Source organism: Schistocerca serialis, chromosome 8 (assembly GCF_023864345.2).
Source record: "Schistocerca serialis cubense isolate TAMUIC-IGC-003099 chromosome 8, iqSchSeri2.2, whole genome shotgun sequence".
In the NCBI taxonomy this organism is placed as follows: Eukaryota; Metazoa; Arthropoda; class Insecta; order Orthoptera; family Acrididae; genus Schistocerca; species Schistocerca serialis.
In genome coordinates this window covers 360,903,985-360,921,573 of record NC_064645.1, presented here as the reverse complement: position 1 = coordinate 360,921,573, position 17,589 = coordinate 360,903,985, and the positions used below count along the sequence as shown (strand labels likewise).

Below are 17,589 nucleotides of genomic sequence, written 5' to 3'. Positions count from 1 at the left end.
GAAAGTATGTAACTCAGCAACTGGAATCAATAGAAGCAGATTTTAAAAATTATAATACGCATGGATTCTACAAAACTTTTGCAAACCAAATTAAAGGGTATATCCCTCAAAATGTCTGTTTTCGGAAATCAGATGGGAATCTGGCACTAAGCGACGAAGAAAACTGTGAAGAATTAGCCAAATATTTTGAAACGCTACTAAACTGTCCAGAACCAACAGAAGCTCTTCCAATATCCAGCACTAAAGCCCCGCAACAGCAAGACTCTGTACCGCCAACTGAAGAAGAAATTATCAAACACATAAAATAAACTCAAAAATAACAAAGCATCAGGAGAAGATGGAATTGTAGCCGAATTTCTCAAAAGTCTAGGGTCTAACTCAAGAAATGAGCTAGTTAAAATTATTCAAAACATATGGGTTACTGAAGAAATACCAGAAGATTGGAAATGTGCCCTAATACATCCGTTACATTAAAAAGGGGATAAATCGGATGTGAACAACTATAGAGGAATCTCCTTACTTGCCGTCACATACAAGATATTATCAGCTTGTCTTCTTGAAAGAACACAAAAACTGCTAGAACCCAAAATCTCAGATTTCCAAGCTGGTTTCAGACCAAACAGATCATGTCCAGAACAAATTTTAAACTTGAAATTGATTACAAGGATGAGACAAATGCGAAGGAAGCCTACAGTATATGTCTTTGTCGACTTTAAAAAGGCATATGATTCAATTCACAGACCCACACTATTTAAAATTCTTGAAGAACAAGGACTGGATAAGAAGACATGGGACATCATAGAGCAGACATTAACAAATACAAAATGCAAAGTGAAATTCATGGGAAAACTTTCAAAATCATTTGAGATAAAAACTGGGGTTAGACAAGGTGATGGATTATCACCTCTGTTATTTAACTTAGTTCTGGATAGAGTCATGGCAGAATGGGAAAAAGAACTCAAAAAAGAAAAGTACTGGAAACCAATATCACTGGGAACCAAAAAAGATGACCTACAAATCCCCTACTTAGCCTACGCAGACGATCTTGCAATAATGGTAGATTCTAGTGAAATGGCAGTCAAACAGATAGAAACCTTAAAAGAGTGTGCAGGAAAAGTTGGCCTACAAATATCTTTTGAGAAAACGGTGTTTACAACAACAAATCTAGAAATTTCTAAGTTACAAACCAAATATGGAGAAATTAAGAGGGTACCATACTTTAAATATTTAGGAGAGATAATTTCTGGAAAATACTCACAACAAGAAAGAATATTAAAAGCTCGTAGGGGTCTAGGGCTGGTCCAAAACATTTACAATAAAAAATGTCTATCTATAAATACAAAAATTAAACATTATAAGTCGGTAATTAAACCAATAATGCTATATGCCAGCGAAACCTTGACGCTTAAAAGGAAAACAGATATGGAAAACCTGAAGAAAGAGGAAAGGAAAATCATTAGGAAAATTCTGGGACCAAGATGGACCAAAGAGGGGTATAGATTACAGAAAAATTCTAAAATTGAAGAATATTCTAACATAGAGATAGATATGAGGAAGAGGCGTCTAAAATTCTATGGCCACATAATGAGACTTCCCGATCACAGACTTACAAAAAAAATAGTAAGATACGTAGCATCCCTTGTTAATGGAGGAGAATGGATCAAAAATGTAAAGAAAGATCTGGAATTAGCCAACATTACTACTGAAGACATGAACAAAAGAAACAATTTCAAACTTAAAGTTGACAAATGGGAGGTCAAACCAGAGACAAAAGCGCCGAGAACTGGAACAAAATGGATCAAAGAAAGAAAAGCTGAATTCTCGCAAAGAATGAAGACCTGGTGGGCAAACAAGAAGAATAAGAAGCCCCAGAAGTGAACCATCTTTACTTAGCGTCTTCACTTTGAATAAGTTCCCTTTGTGGCACCTTATACAGCTCGGTAATCTGTTGTACCATATTTGACCACTAATGCCTGTACTATGGTCTGTTGTTTTTAATTTTGTTCTTTGTCTGTAGTAGCAGTCTTTATTTCTTGTATTATAGGCATGCATATCAGAGCACTTTGTTGGTTTTTTTTTATGTGTCACAAAAAATATAATTAATTTGTAAAGATACAGTGAGTAGACCGTGAGGTATTTATGATGAACAAAGATTTCCCTGCATGAATCTCTATACCCTAATCCATGGATAATTCTGATTGCTCTTTTCTGTAGGGTTAATATTCTGTTCATATGTATGTCAGCAGCACAACCCCATATCTCTATCCCGTAATTAATCTGTGCAAAAATGGTTCCATAATAAATTGTTTTTAATGTCTGATGTGGGACTACTTTTGATAACTGGCTGATTAGATGTAATGAACTGCTGATTTTATTGCATAAAAATTTGATATGGTTTACCCATCTTAGATTTTCATCTAGGTGAATACCTAGAAATCTGCAGCCTTCTGTGTCCACTACTTCCATTCCACCTATGTTACTGATAGAGGTTTGGTGTGAGTTTGTAAGTTTAAATGGCAATAACTGAGATTTACTGATATTAACTTTCAGACCTTGATCTTGGAAATAAGTAGTTATTTGACGTAGGCCCTCAGTTGCTACCAACGCTAACTCATCATTTTGTTTACCAAGAAATAACAGTGAGGTATCGTCTGCATAGGTTACCAATTGGGAGTTGAAAGGTTGCTCTATATCATTTATGTACACTAGGAAAAGGAAAGGGCCCAAAATTGAGCCCTGGGGTACACCTTGCATGACTGTCTCATATTTGGACTGGAAATTAATGATCTGATTATTGATTTTGTAAGTCAGCTTTGTACTCTGCTTGCGGTTAAATAAATATGTAGCCACATTGTATGACTCAAGTTTACTTAAAAGTAACTCATGGTTTACCGAGTCAAAGGCTTTAGTGAGGTCTAGAAATATGCCAGCTGTTTGCATTCCTTGATCAAGGGCACCATACGTTTTGTGAAGAAATTCCGTAATTGCTGTGATAGTACTATGATCCTTTCGGAATCCATGTTGTGTGTCTGTTAGGAACTTATTTTTCAAGAAATAGTCACTAAGTTGTGTAAGCAGCTCAACTTCAAATACTTTGCTGAAGACAGGTATTAATGATATGGGCCTGAAATTTGAAACCTCTTCCTTGGATCCTTTTTTATGCACTGGTTTAACTGTGCTCCATTTCAATACATTTGGAAATGTATGTTCTCTAATACTGCAATTTACAAGGTGGGTGATTATTTTAACTAATTCCTTATTACATTTTTTAATCACAATACTACTCAAACCATCCCATCCAGATGAGTACTTATTCTTTAGGTTATTTATTATCCTGCCTATTTCTTTTTCACTTACTTGTTTGAATTCAAAAGGTGGCTCTTCAAAGGGGCAGAGCTTTACCTCACTACTCACAGTTGTGTTATTAACTGGACTAACAGCTGCAGATATAAAGTATTTATTGAAAACATTGCAGACTTTGTTAGGATCTTTAATTGTGTTTTCTTCATGTCTTATATTTACAATTTCAGTTTCTGGCTTCGGTGTGGCTTTGCGGAATTGATTTACAATTCTCCATGAGGTCTTGGCTATATTGTCTGACTGAGCTATTTCACTGCTGTATATCTGTTTTCTTAGATTTGAAAGCTCTTTCTTAAAGATTTTCTTGGCTTCATTGTGCTTGGCCTTAAAAACCTGCAGGTTTGTTGACTTGTGTAACACATCCAGGTCCTGGATGTTTTGCCTGAGTTTTATCATATTTGCTGGAAGTATCAGTCTGTTGGTTTCTGCACTTTGGTTATGGGTGAACACTCTTTGTATTTTTTTAACAGGGCAGCATCTGTCAAAGTGTCTTAGCATAGTATCATAGAATTTGGCCCATTTGTTTTCAGATCCTTCAGTCTGGTAAACCAGATCCCAGTCCTCTATAGCTAATTTATTTCTTAGGGCAAGGATGTTACCCTCTTTTAGGATTCTTTTATTTGTGGTAACTTTTGTCATTTTTGGGATGCTTGTGTTTACATACTCTAAAAGCTGGCATTTGTGGTCAGAGTAGTGAAAATCCATATTCCAGCACCTAACACTGTCTTTAATATGTTTACATAGTATAACATAATCAATTCTGCTAGATGTGGACTTTGTTACCCTGGTATCACTATTTACTACATTTACGAGATTATATGGGTTAAGAGTATCTATTAACCTCATATTACACAAACTGGAAGATTTTGCCTCAATATTCAGATCACCAAGTATAGTTAGGTCACTGGGACCACAATGTCCCACTACTCTACTAAATATGTCTATGAAGCTAACTACATCAGCCTTTGGTGGATGATAAATCCCAATAACTTTATGTTTTCTCATAACCTCTCTACACTCTTTGGTGTGGACTTTGATGCCTGTCACTTCAATCAAGCCTTCTTTGTTGTACTGGTCTAGATAGTTTAATTTCTTGTACTCAAGATTCTCACTAATGTAAACTGCCACACCACCACCCTTATGTTGCTGTCTACAATAACTATTTGCTAAGGAGTAGCCCTCTAGTTTACAGTAAATAATTTCATCAGATTTTAATCCATGCTCAGTTAGCACTACTATATGAGGTGACTGTTCATTTGCAAAAACCTGTAATATATTAAGCTTATTTCTAAGGTACTGTATGTTTATATCTAAAAACAAAGATGATGTGACTTACCAAATGAAAGTGCTGGCAGGTCGACAGACACACAAACAAACACAAACATACACACAAAATTCAAGCTTTCACAACAAACTGTTGCCTCATCAGGAAAGAGGGAAGGAGAGGGAAAGACGAAAGGATGTGGGTTTTAAGGGAGAGTGTAAGGAGTCATTCCAATCCCGGGAGTGGAAAGACTTACCTTAGGGGGGGAAAAAGGAAAAAAGGATGGGTATACACTCGCGCACACACACATATCCATCCACACATATACAGACACAAGCAGACGTATTTAAACACCATCATCAGCATGAGCCTTAGTGGTATTTTTAACTGGTCACTCTGATTATCTTCCTTTAAAATGCACTGAGTTGGTTCACTAACAGTTGCCTTTAAATGTAATAGTTCCCCTTCCTGTAATACACTAAGCACTTCACTTGCTCCCTTTGCTTCTGGTACTACGCAGTGATTTTTTTCAGTTTGTGTCATTAAACCTGGATCGTATCTTTGTCCGGTGTTTATATTCCTCTCACTACTGTCACACTGGTATTTAAGCTGGACAGTTTTACTTACATCTTTTTCCATGTTCTCTTTCTGCTTACTCGGTACCATAAAAATCCTCACTTAGTGTAGCAGGTCTCCTAGTCCTCAGGGATCTGTCTTGATTGGAAGCTGCTTCTGCTGTTGATCTCCCAGGCCTCAGGTACCTCTTCTGTGTGGTTGCTGTTGCTGGTGGCTCCTGTGCTCCCCGACTTGGTGACTGCCCTTCTTTGTTAGCTGCTGCGGCTAATGACCTTTGTATGTTTTCCTCACATGCATTTTCATTGCCTTGAGGTAGTATTATGGGGTCTGCTGTTCTGGATGCTGTTGCTGATGACGACAGCTCTGCTGATGATTGTGGTGATTCTGCTGCTATTGGTTTATCTGACACTGCTGCTGAGAATATCTGAGCCTTTGCTGCTGCTACTGGTGTTTGTTGTAGCTCTACTGCAGATAATAATGGTTCCACTGTTACAGACAACTCTTGTTTTGGCGGAATTGGGATTGGAGACACTTCCATTACAGATGACTCATTAATAAATTTAAGTATTTCGGCACTAATAATCTTTTTCCCTTTTACGTTCATGTGGAGACCATGTCTTGTGAAGTGCTCTCTGTGAACACTGTTTATCTCTATGAAGGTCGTATTCTGGAAACCTCGACATATTTTCTCAAATACTCTGTTTGCTGTAACAATCTCGATGTTTACGCACGAGTTTTCCATCAGATCGTGTCTCCTGGGGATGTTAACAATGTAAAAATGCACTCGAGGCATCCTTTTGATTGTTTCCTTTAGGGTTCTCGTTGCACGCCAAGTTTCATTACAGTAAGCATCATTTGCGCCTCCTATTATGATGCAGCTGTTACCCGTCATTAATATGTTGTCACTGTTTTTCAGAATTTTGCGTAATGGCTCGCCTGGTTTGATGATGCCTGTTACATTAAGGTCTGGGTGATTTCTTCTCATAATTTCCGTAACTCCTCTCCCATGACTATCTGCAAAAATATATGTCTGTTGCTTGTATCCTTGCTTATGCATAACGTGGTTGTTTACTTTTTTTTCTTTACAAATATTTACCTTGTGTTTTTCTCCATTTAATCCACTTGTATATTTTTGTGTGGATAGTTTGTTCATATTTTTATCCATAGATGCCCTATTAACACTTTCTTTTCTTGCATTTAATTCACTTGTGTCTTTTTGAGTGATCAGTTTGTTCATATTTCTAGTTACAGTCGTACTGTTTACACTTTGTACATTTGGTTGTGCAGACCTACGAATTTTATGGCTAGCATTAATCAGATCTTGTTGCCTTGACGATTCAGACAGTTCCCATATGGTTAGTACTAAATTTTCCATTGTTTTTATAAATTTTTTTATAATGTCAAGTTCTTTTTGAAGTTCGTCTTGCATGCTGTCTTCTATTCCCGAGTAGCACTTTTCACTCACGATCTCGCGGCCGTTACACTCTATGTCACATTTCCACTGTATTTGTAAATCATCTTGAGCATAGCAGTGTGAATGGCTTCATTTATGTTTAAACATGCATATTCTAATTCCATTTAGCACTGTTTCGTCACAAACAATACACTTGATTGCAATTAAGTCCTCAAAAACTGCAGAGCGGTTAAAGTTACGTGTACACTTGCCGCCATTTTTACTTACAGTCTTCAGTGGTAACACAGTAATGTGAATATGTCCACACAATGCCTCTTTCCCCTGCTGTTTGTAGTAGCTTACCTGCACTCCTATTTTTTTATTCATTATTAAACCTACTCCTGCATTACCCCTATTTGATTTTCTATTTATAACCCTGTATTCACCTGACCAAAAGTCTTGTTCCTCCTGCCACCGAACTTCACTAATTCCCACTATATCTAACTTATCCCATCCATTTCCCTTTTTAAATTTTCTAACCTACCTGCCCGATTAAGGGATCTGACATTCCACGCTCCGATCCGTAGAAAGCCAGTTTTCTTTCTCATGATAACGACGTCCTTGAGTAGTCCCCGCCCAGAGATCCGAATGGGGGACTATTTTACCTCTGGAATATTTTACCCAAGAGGACGCCATCATCATTTAATCATACAGTAAAGCTGCATGCCCTCGGGAAAAATTACAGCTGTAGTTTCCCCTTGCTTTCAGCCGTTCGCAGTACCAGCACAGCAAGGCCGTTTTGGTTAATGTTACAAGGCCAGATCAGTCAATCATCCAGACTGTTGCCCCTGCAACTACTGAAAAGGCTGCTGCCCCTCTTCAGGAACCACACGTTTGTGTGGCCTCTCAACAGATACCCCTCCATTGTGGTTGCACCTACGGTACGGCCATCTGTATCGCTGAGGCACGCAAGCCTCCCCGCCAACGGCAAGGTCCATGGTTCATGGACCTATCAATCAGAATCAACCAAAGGCCAATGTTAAACTCTGCCTGACTCTGTTCACTCCTCCATCCAAACTTGATCCCCCACCCCCAACCCACCCCCTGTTAACTTTCCAGAATTTCTCAACCTTGAACCTTGTCTCACCATCATTCCACAAATTCCTCAATATGCAAACTAATCTTACATTTGCCGAAAGAACTGCCATCCACCCCCTAAAAAGTGATCCTGACCTTATAATCCTACCTGCTGACAAAGGTTTTACCACTGTTGTTTAAAACCGCAAGGATCACCTGCCAAAAGGACTTGGCCAGCTGTCAGATTCATCCACCTACAAACCCTACCACAGTGACCCCATTCCAGAAATACAGCAGGATCTCCAGTTTTTCTTCAAATCCATAGACCCATCCCAGAACTTCTCCCCAGAGTTCATCTCTCTCCTCACCCATACCACTCCGTGCACTCCTACCTTCTATATGGTTCCTAAACTCCATAAACCCAACCACCCAGCATGCTCCACTGTGGCCAGTTACTGTGCCCCCACTGAGATAATCTCTGCTCTCGTAGACCAACACCTACACCTTATTACCTAAAACCTACCCCACTATGTAAAAATACCAACTATTTCCTACACCAATACTCCACAGTTCCTGTTCCTTTACCACATGGTCCCCTGCTCATCACTGCTCATGCCACCTCCCTTTACACTAACATCCCTGATGCCCATGGCCTTACTGCTATTGAACACTACCTTTCCCACTGTCCAACAGATTCCAAGACTACGACCTCCTTCCTAGTCACTATGACCAACTACATCATCACCCACAATACTTCTCCTTTTAAGGCATTACCTACAATCATCTTATGCCAAGCTATTCATGGGCCATCTAGAGGAATCCTTCCTAAACACCCAGAATCCCAAATTAATTGATGACTTTTCATGATCTGGATTGAGGGTGAGAACAGCCTATCCACATTCCTCCAGAATCTCAGCACCATCATCCCCTTTCACTTCACCTGGTCCTACTCAACCCAACAAACTACCTTCATCAGCATTGACCTCCACCTCAAAGATGGTTACAACCATCAAACCTACCAACCACTAGCAATACCTCCATTTCAACAGCTGCCACCCATTCCATACCAAGAAGTCTCTTCCATATAGCCTAGCAACCCATGGCTGTCAAATCTGTAGTGATGAGTAGTCTATCTCAAAATATACTGAGAGTCTCACTGAGCCTTCCTTCTCAGGCTGTAGTTACCTCCCAATCTAGTACAAAAACAGATCTCCTGTGCCTTATCAATCCAGTCACAGACCACCTCCCAAAGTCCCACTCTCTGGTCACAGAGGAGCATTTCTCTCATGACTCAGTACCACCCAGGATTGGAGCATCTGAATCACATGCCACTACTACCCATCATGCCCTGAAATGCAGAATGTCCTACCCACTATCCTTCCCATCCCTCCCCAAGTGGTATTCTGCCACCCACCGAATCTTCACAATATCCCCATCCACCCCTACTGAACCCCCACTCCAAACTCCTTGCATCGTGACTCATATCCCTATAATAGACCTAGATGCAAGATCTCCCCCAAACATCCTCCCACCACCATCTACTTCAGTCCAGTCAATCACCTACCCCATCAAAGGCAGGGCTACCTGTGAAATCAGTCACATGATCTAAAAGCTAATCTGCAACCACTGTGCTGCATTCTGCATGGGCATGACAACCAGCAAGCTATCTGTCCACATGAGTGGCCATCAGAAAACTGTGGACAAGAAACAGCTGCACCAACCCCTTGCTGAGCACACCCCCAATATGACATTCTTCATTTCAACGACTACTTCACAGCCTGTGCCAACTGGATCTTTCCCCATGAACACCAGCTTTTTTTAATTGTGTGGGTTGAAACTCTCGCTGCAATATGTCCTATATGCCTGTAACCCTCCTGTTCTCAACCTTCATTAGTCATTGTTCTTACTCATATAGCTATTTCCCTGTTCCCACTCCAACGCTACACAGCCCTCTATTCCACCAATGAACCCACAATCTTTTTACTTCTCTCCATTTCTACTAACCCCACCCTCTGTCTAAACTTTTCCTAATGCAGCTAGCTGCCCCATACTCCTTATACATTCCCACAAGCAGCACATTACCGTTATCCAACCCTACCCTGCTAGCCCTCCCTCTTCCCACCCCCACTTCCTCGTAACCCCCCACAACCAGTTTCCATCTCCCATCATGTGCTACAGCTCATAGTCTGCCCTCAGCAGCCAGAGACTGCAGTCATGTATGTGTGAGTTGCATCTGGTATCTGGTGTGTGTGTGTGTGTGTGTGTGTGTGTGTGTGTGTGTGTGTGGTGAGTTTTCTAGGTGGGTGTCACTGCAGCATATTTACGTATCTCAGGAAATATGTCCTAGATCACTGGCTGATTACAAAGATAGTTTAAATACGACAAGTCAGCACAAGGATTTAATAATCTGCAGGATACAGCATCATAGGCAGCAGAACCAACCTTTTGTTGACCTGATGAATTCTGTAGTCTCTTTAGGGGTAGTAGTTCTGAAACTAGTTTCTGTTGGTGATGCATGTGGTGTCTGCACAAGTAAATCTGATGCATCTATATTTGGCTGTTAATTACTGGTTGTAATGTTTGCAGGCACTATGAGGAAGTAATCATTCACTTTGGTGGCCAGTGATTTGAAAATGTTACCATTTCTGCCAGGGTTATGTTGTAGGGCATTTTATTTCATTTTGATGATTAGTTTTGCTTGTTCTGGTTTAATAATGTCCCAAATAGTTTTTGCTATATTCTTTGAGTGTTTAATTTTTTGGAGCAGAGTACACGAGTTTGGCTTTTTAATGAAAGTTTGGAGGTTTCTATAATGCTGTTCATAATGGAATTTGAAATAATTATTACTCCTTGTTCTCTGAAATAAATAAAACCTTCTCTTCCTAACATAAGATACTTTAATCACAGGAGTTGTACAGCCATTATCTTTGCCTTTATTCTATTTTACTGTTATTTCTTTTAGGGGAAAACAAGACTCACACTACTGTGACAATATGTTTAATAAAGAGTTAAATTTTCCACTAACACTGTCTTTATTTCAGCCTTCTTCCCATAATTTCTCTCTAAATGCTATGATAGAATCAATGGTTATGATTCTGGGAGACAATACTTTCCCTCTGTTATCTGTCCCTAGATGGTCAGTAAATTTCATTAATACTGACCATCATGGTCGAATAAACCATTGATTATGGGTCTTACAGCTAAGTCACTGCAGGTTTTTGGATCTAAAACTGATAGAAATATGCCCTCGGTAGTTGTGCCTCTATCAGAACTGGCCGAAAAGTTGGTTTTGAAAATGGGTGCACAGAGATGTTGAAGGGACCCATGTTTGCAGTCAGATCAAGTCTCATCATGCCCATTCATCCTTGTAGGGAATTTAACAGTAAAAAATAATCAAAAGCTGGACACCTGCAACTCTAGGTGCCCTCATTCAGTTCTATCTGACTGTACATTTGCACAAACAATTATTTTCTATTAACTCTGCATAACCAGTTAAAAACTGTTTGTTGTTGCTTAATAAAGCTTAAGATATTTCTTGCCGGTAGTCTGTGAAATGTCAGTATTACAAGTTTGCGTGTTTCCTGGCCCACGATTGTGGCACAGCATTCAAAAATCTGGTCGACACAATGTTCATTAACCTGAAGGGCCTTTAACTCCACTTTCTGCACATATAGCCATTCCCCTTTTCTTTTTATTCGTTTTACAGTAGTATGATATTGGCTTGTATCCATCAAGATGATTTTGTCCAGATTCAGTGATTTTCACATGGTGTTCTAATGTGGACAAGTTGTAGGCTAACAGTTACGTGTACAAATATGCATGCGGTAACCAGTCCTCCATCAAAACTGACGCAAAACTTGGTATTGAAAATAGGTTGTTGTTAATAATGTAATCTACACCAGATATGCAAGTCAAACACTTTACTTGCACTTAGATGTTGAATGAGCTCCTATTTACGGCCAGATGGAGTCTAATCTATTATCATTGCAGTACAGATAAAGTGATAGCCACATACTGCACTGATATCAAGCAATATAGTTTACATGTGGTAACCTGACACTGATGTAATTATACACAGTTATTAATGTGTGGCAATTAAATCATTAATACAGTCACTGTACCAATCACTCATTACACTGTCCTTCTAAGCAATAATCACATGACAATGAATAAAATATGCACAGTAAATATCATTTAGAAATATCACAGTTCACAATTTGACCCCATTGTCACAGTGAACATGACTGAAGTTTGGCACAGTCCATGATACTAATTACACATGCTCTCTCCAAGCAATAATTTAAAACAGTCATGGACTATTGAAAAAACTGCCGGACACAAAAATCTAGATATATTCATACTGTATCATCTGCAATACATTTCCCCATATTGACAGACATAGGTCTTGCCCCTTTCAAACTCACCACAGACTTACTTAAAATGGCTTCCAACAAGCTTCTTTTATAAGTTTGCAATAAATAAAATTTAAGTGACCTACTGCTGTTTACTAGACTTTCACACATTACAGTTAAAGAGTTTCATTTTTGATTAGTTCAATAGCAGATTAGTTTGCCTAAATATAGGATTCTGTTTCAGTAACAATGTTCTTAGCAAGGACATTAATTACTCTGAAACTAAATGTGTGCAAATCTTGCTAACATATTTTTGTCATTTGCTGTATAAATGCTATAGATATTTACATACCTTTGTCATCTACTTTACAACAAAGTTGGGTGTTGGGTACATGTTTACATATGAACAATCATAATGAAGTCTGAGATTATCGATATTTTGTAATTAACATGGTTTTTAGGTACACTAATCACACTTACAGACCCTAAATAACAAAAAGAAGTTAACAGATAATTAAAATTAAGTTCGATAAGCCGTGAGTCAATATTCAGAATTTTTAGGTATTATGCAGAATATAAATCTCAGTACCATGAAATTTGAAAAAATAATAATTTGGGAAGGAAAAAAAAACATTTCAGCAGGAGGAATCCACCTGCCTTGTCACAGAGTCTACTGATATTCCATCTACCTTTTCAGTTTCTTCAACGGACATGAGAAATTCGTTTCTCTCTCTCTCTCTCTCTCTTTCTTTTTTTTACGGGGCATCTTTTGTTTTGATGGAAGACTCTAAATTCATTTTTTAGTGTCCTTGGCACTGTCCAACTTAAGTATATTCTTGCACTAGTAGCTGCTTCAACTGCAATTATATTTATTCTGCAGCTCTGACTTCCAAACAAATTTACTGTAAAAAGGCTTAGGGAACACTTTGGGAAGCATTGGTATAGGATGGATACTTCTTAGGTCAGACTGGATGGCTTTGCAATTAGCTATGCAAGTAGCCTCTTACTAGAAGCATTCAGATGCAAAACATGTCATATACATTGTGATCGATAAACGGAGCAATGCCCAATCACACCCATTTGTGAACACCCCTCTCCCCTGAGTGATTTTTCAGGCCCTTCATTAACATGTACCACATAATGGTTCATCCAGGGCTTACCATATCACTCAAAGACTGACACACTCTTCACACTAGTCTGAGAAGCATTCTCAGTAATGCCCCTGATGCTATCCTCAATTGTATAATTAAGGTTATGTTCTAAACTGTTACCTGCAACTGCTAATATTACTACAAGATACTCTTTTACAAGATCCTTTCTTCACAAGTCTAAATCACAAGTGACATTACTGAGCTGTGCCCTTGGATTAATAATACTACTTACCTTGTAATCACTTCACACAGAGTTCTGAATCAGTTTTGACAATCTCCTCCTGTGGCTAATACACAGCAATAAAAACATTTTGCCCTCCTCAAAACTTTTCATCCTACATGCCAAATAATTATAGACCTATATCAATAGTTCCCATTATGTCAAAAGTAATAGAAAACTGCATACATATCCAAATTGACAATTATTTTGAAAGTAATAAATTATTGAGTAAGAACCAGTTTGGCTTTCGATCTGAACTATCAACAACCAAAGCAGTCGGATGCCTCCTTAGTAATATGTATGTGAAGGATATGAAAACAAGAAACTCAGTTGTGCTACACTGTTAGATTTAACAAAAGCCTTCGACTCAATCACACATGAAATAACGATAAAAAAAAACTAGAATGAGAGGAATTCCACAAGACTCAGTGCTTGGCCCTTTCCTGTTCATTGTTTACATCAATGACTTCTCAAATTATATGCCATGCAACAATGTACTGTATGCTGATGATAAGACACTAGTACCTGATGGAGAAAATCTGCAAGATGTCATAGAATACAATTCAATTTATTATCATCCATTTTATCCTATACATGATATAGGAATTGTCATAAACAAAGTAGTAACTGAAATGAGCAGTGACTGGTGCAGAGCCAACCTTTTATCAATAAACAAATTGAAAACTGAAGAACTTTACTTCACCCTGAAACCAATTGGACAGAATACAAAAAATGTAAAGTTACTAGGTTTACATATAGATCAAAAACTTACATGGGACAGACACAAATTATCTATGTGGCAAATCTCCTCGAACTCTCTTTCTATTACACAAGCTGAGACACATTATCAGTAAAAATCTGCTAATCTCCACATGCTGAGCTTTTTTAAATTCACAACTGCAATGTGGGGTACTTCTTTGGGGTAACTCATTGGGTTCAAGTACTATCTTCAAGTGGCAAAAGAAAGCAGTTAGTTGCATTTTAGGACTAGCACCAAGACAAAGTTGCAAAAATCATTTTAAAGAGCTAAAGATAATGACACTACTTAGTAGATCTGATGTGGATGTTCATAATACTCAAAATAATAGTAACACAGACCTACCATACACAAGGCTGACATTAACACAAAAGTACCATAAACACCTTAGCTTGAAATTTTATAACAAACTCTCAAAGGCTATGAGCAAACTACCGATGAATAACTTAAAGCAAACAATAGAAGCGTGGCTCAAATGTACGCCATATTACTCACTTGATGAGTTTCTAAACAGTGACACAAACGAGACATGCTACATGAAACAAAAAACTGCCGTATGAATTATAGCTATATGTTTGTGACAGTAATGTACCAACAAAGACTTTTTACATGGATACGTAAGATGTACCATAAATATATCTTGATACTATTGTATATTTAACTGTTATGATGTATTATTATTATTCTTTCTTTTCTCAGACGTTATGTCTGGTCAAAACTGGAAAGTGACGCGGACCTTGATCAAGCGTCACTTCCTTTTAACTGTACAGTATATGTTACATTGCATTTAGGAACTTTCGGGTAATTGAACATGTACCAATAATTACAGATTTCTGTAGTTGTATATATAAGTTTGGATGTAGCTGTATTGCGTTGATGTACTGGTGGATATTGTGTGGTATGACTCCTGTAGTTGATAGTATAATTGGTATAATGTCAACTTTATCCTGATGCCACATGTCCTTGACTTCCTCAGCCAGTTGGATGTATTTTTCAATATTTTCTCCTGTTTTCTTCCGTATATTTATTGTATTGGGTATGGATATTTCGATTAGTTGTGTTAATTTCTTCTTTTTATTGGTGAGTATGATGTCAGGTTTGTTATGTGGTGTTGTTTTATCTGTTATAATGATTCTGTTCCAGTATAATTTGTATTCATCATTCTCCAGTACATTTTGTGGTGCATACTTGTATGTGGGAACATGTTGTTTTATTAGTTTATGTTGTATGGCAAGTTGTTGACGTATTATTTTTGCTACATTGTCATGTCTTCTGGTGTATTCTGTATTTTCTAGTATTGTACATCCGCTTGTGATGTGATCTACTGTCTCTATTTGTTGTTTGCAAAGTCTGCATTTATCTGTTGTGGTGTTGGGATATTTAATAATATGCTTCCTGTAATATCTGGTGTTTATTGTTTGATCCTGTATTGCAATCATGAATCCTTCCGTCTCACTGTATATATTGCCTTTTGTTAGCCATGTGTTGGATGCGTCTTGATCAATATGTGGCTGTGTTAGATGATACGGGTGCTTGCCATGTAGTGTTTTCTTTCTCCAATTTACTTTCTTCGTATCTGTTGATGTTATGTGATCTAAAGGGTTGTAGGAGTGGTTATGAAATTGCAGTGGTGTAGCCGATCTATTTATTATTATTATTATTATTACTGCAGATGAATAATTGTTGTATTATCAATATTACTTTAGCATGCATATCTGCTTGCCCTGCATAGGCACAATTGTGTACAATAATAATTACTGTGATTTTTAAAAAAATTTATTGAACACACTGACGATACCAATTGTATGGAAAACATACTGAAAGGCAAATAAAGATTCTATTATGTTCTATTCTATACATTTTCAGTCAATCAGTAATATTCTTACAAATAATGAAGCACTATCTGTAAAACTACATGGTGTCCAGCTCGTTAATCAGTGAAAATGGAGTTAATTTACAGGTAAATTAATCAAGAAAGTCAGTTCAGTATCTTTTGAAATTAGAAGTATCTTTCAGATAGTCACACTTCTTGCAGATGTCTCTCTAGGGATCCAGTAACTTTCGTATCACTTTCCAGTAGGTGTATATCTTAATGTTTCAGTTTAATTGTTAGTAACAAGCATTTTATAGTACAGACACATAATTTTCACTTCGATTTTGCCTCCTTATGAGGGCTTCAGATGGAGTTCTGTATTCTTGTTCAAAGGCTTTCAACAAACTTCTATCATGTTGGGCATCCCTACACCTTAATTCTTCTAAACATAGCAATGTGCATTGTAAAAAGTAATCAGCTGCTATAAATGGAGACAGCTTCTGCTGCTATAAATGGAGACAGCTTCTGCTGCATCAGAATTGTCATGATTAACAAATAATCACATATGCTCTCTCTCTCTCTCTCTCTCTCTCTCTCTCTCTCTCTGTGTGTGTGTGTGTGTGTGTGTGTGTGTGTGTGTGTGTGTGTGTGTGTGTGTGTATGTGTGTGTGTAGAATAAACTATTAGTGTAAGTCATCCAAGATTATATAAATTATTTTATCCTGAAATATCATGAGTAGGCTGCTTCATAAGTAATTTTAATTCATAACTAATTGACACTGTTCCGCAATATTGTAAGTGAACTACTTGTAGGGTTAATTGTTCATTTTTGAGGGAGAGTGATTTTTCTACCACATTTCATAAAACAGTGGGAACAGCACCTGAACTAAGAAAGTAGACGGTGTGATTCAGAACACACATATATTTGTGGTATAAACAAAACCGACAGTATCTATAATTTAAATGTTTCACTGATTTTTTGAGACATATATTATTGGGAGATTAAGTCAATTCTGTAAGTTCCAATGTGTAACATATAAGATAATTCCAAATTAAACAAAACTTCATTCAGTTATACACCCTTCTTCGTCAGTTATCAAAATACCAAAGTCAAGAGCTTCTTGTGACTAGAGAGTATTGCAGAACACTTTCGCAGTTCTGCTGTGCATGAGTTCCTTGCTAAAGTTCACAACATAATTTTTAAACTCATTGTAAAATAAGGCCACATTTTAAGTAATAATATGTACCATACTTACACAATATTATTGCTTTAAAAAGAAAATGTCTTTAAATTGTGCAGGGGAAAGGAGGGAAATGTGCTTTTCATTTCTAATCTTACCTTAACAGCACCAAGCAAAGAAGTAGATGCAGCCAGTGTGTCTTGTACAACTGAGAAGAAGATTCCTTGCATTACACAAGGACATTAACCTTGTCACTGTCTGGTGACAGTGGCGGAAAATTGTCAGCTTTATGCTCTAGTGCTCACAAAACGAGTAAGTTGCTAAGTCTTTTTTAAAGAGATACCATGTAATTTACTGCACTCATTATTATTTATGGTACTGTACTGCTCAGTTTGTACTAATGTTGTTTACAATTGAAAGCAAACTGCATTTAGACATTTAACAA

The 17,589-nt window shown here is 37.7% G+C and overlaps 1 protein-coding gene across 1 annotated transcript in view; it reads right to left on the bottom strand.

Annotated features, from left to right (window-relative positions):
* The window catches only part of LOC126417016 (uncharacterized), a 93,654-nt gene extending 76,291 nt beyond the window's left edge, over window positions 1–17,363 (bottom strand). The window contains exon 1 of the mRNA XM_050084905.1: window positions 17,303–17,363. The gene's annotated coding sequence lies outside the window, so the exon portion shown is untranslated. The remainder of the gene's footprint in view (window positions 1–17,302) is intronic.
* Window positions 17,364–17,589: the final 226 nt, after the last annotated feature.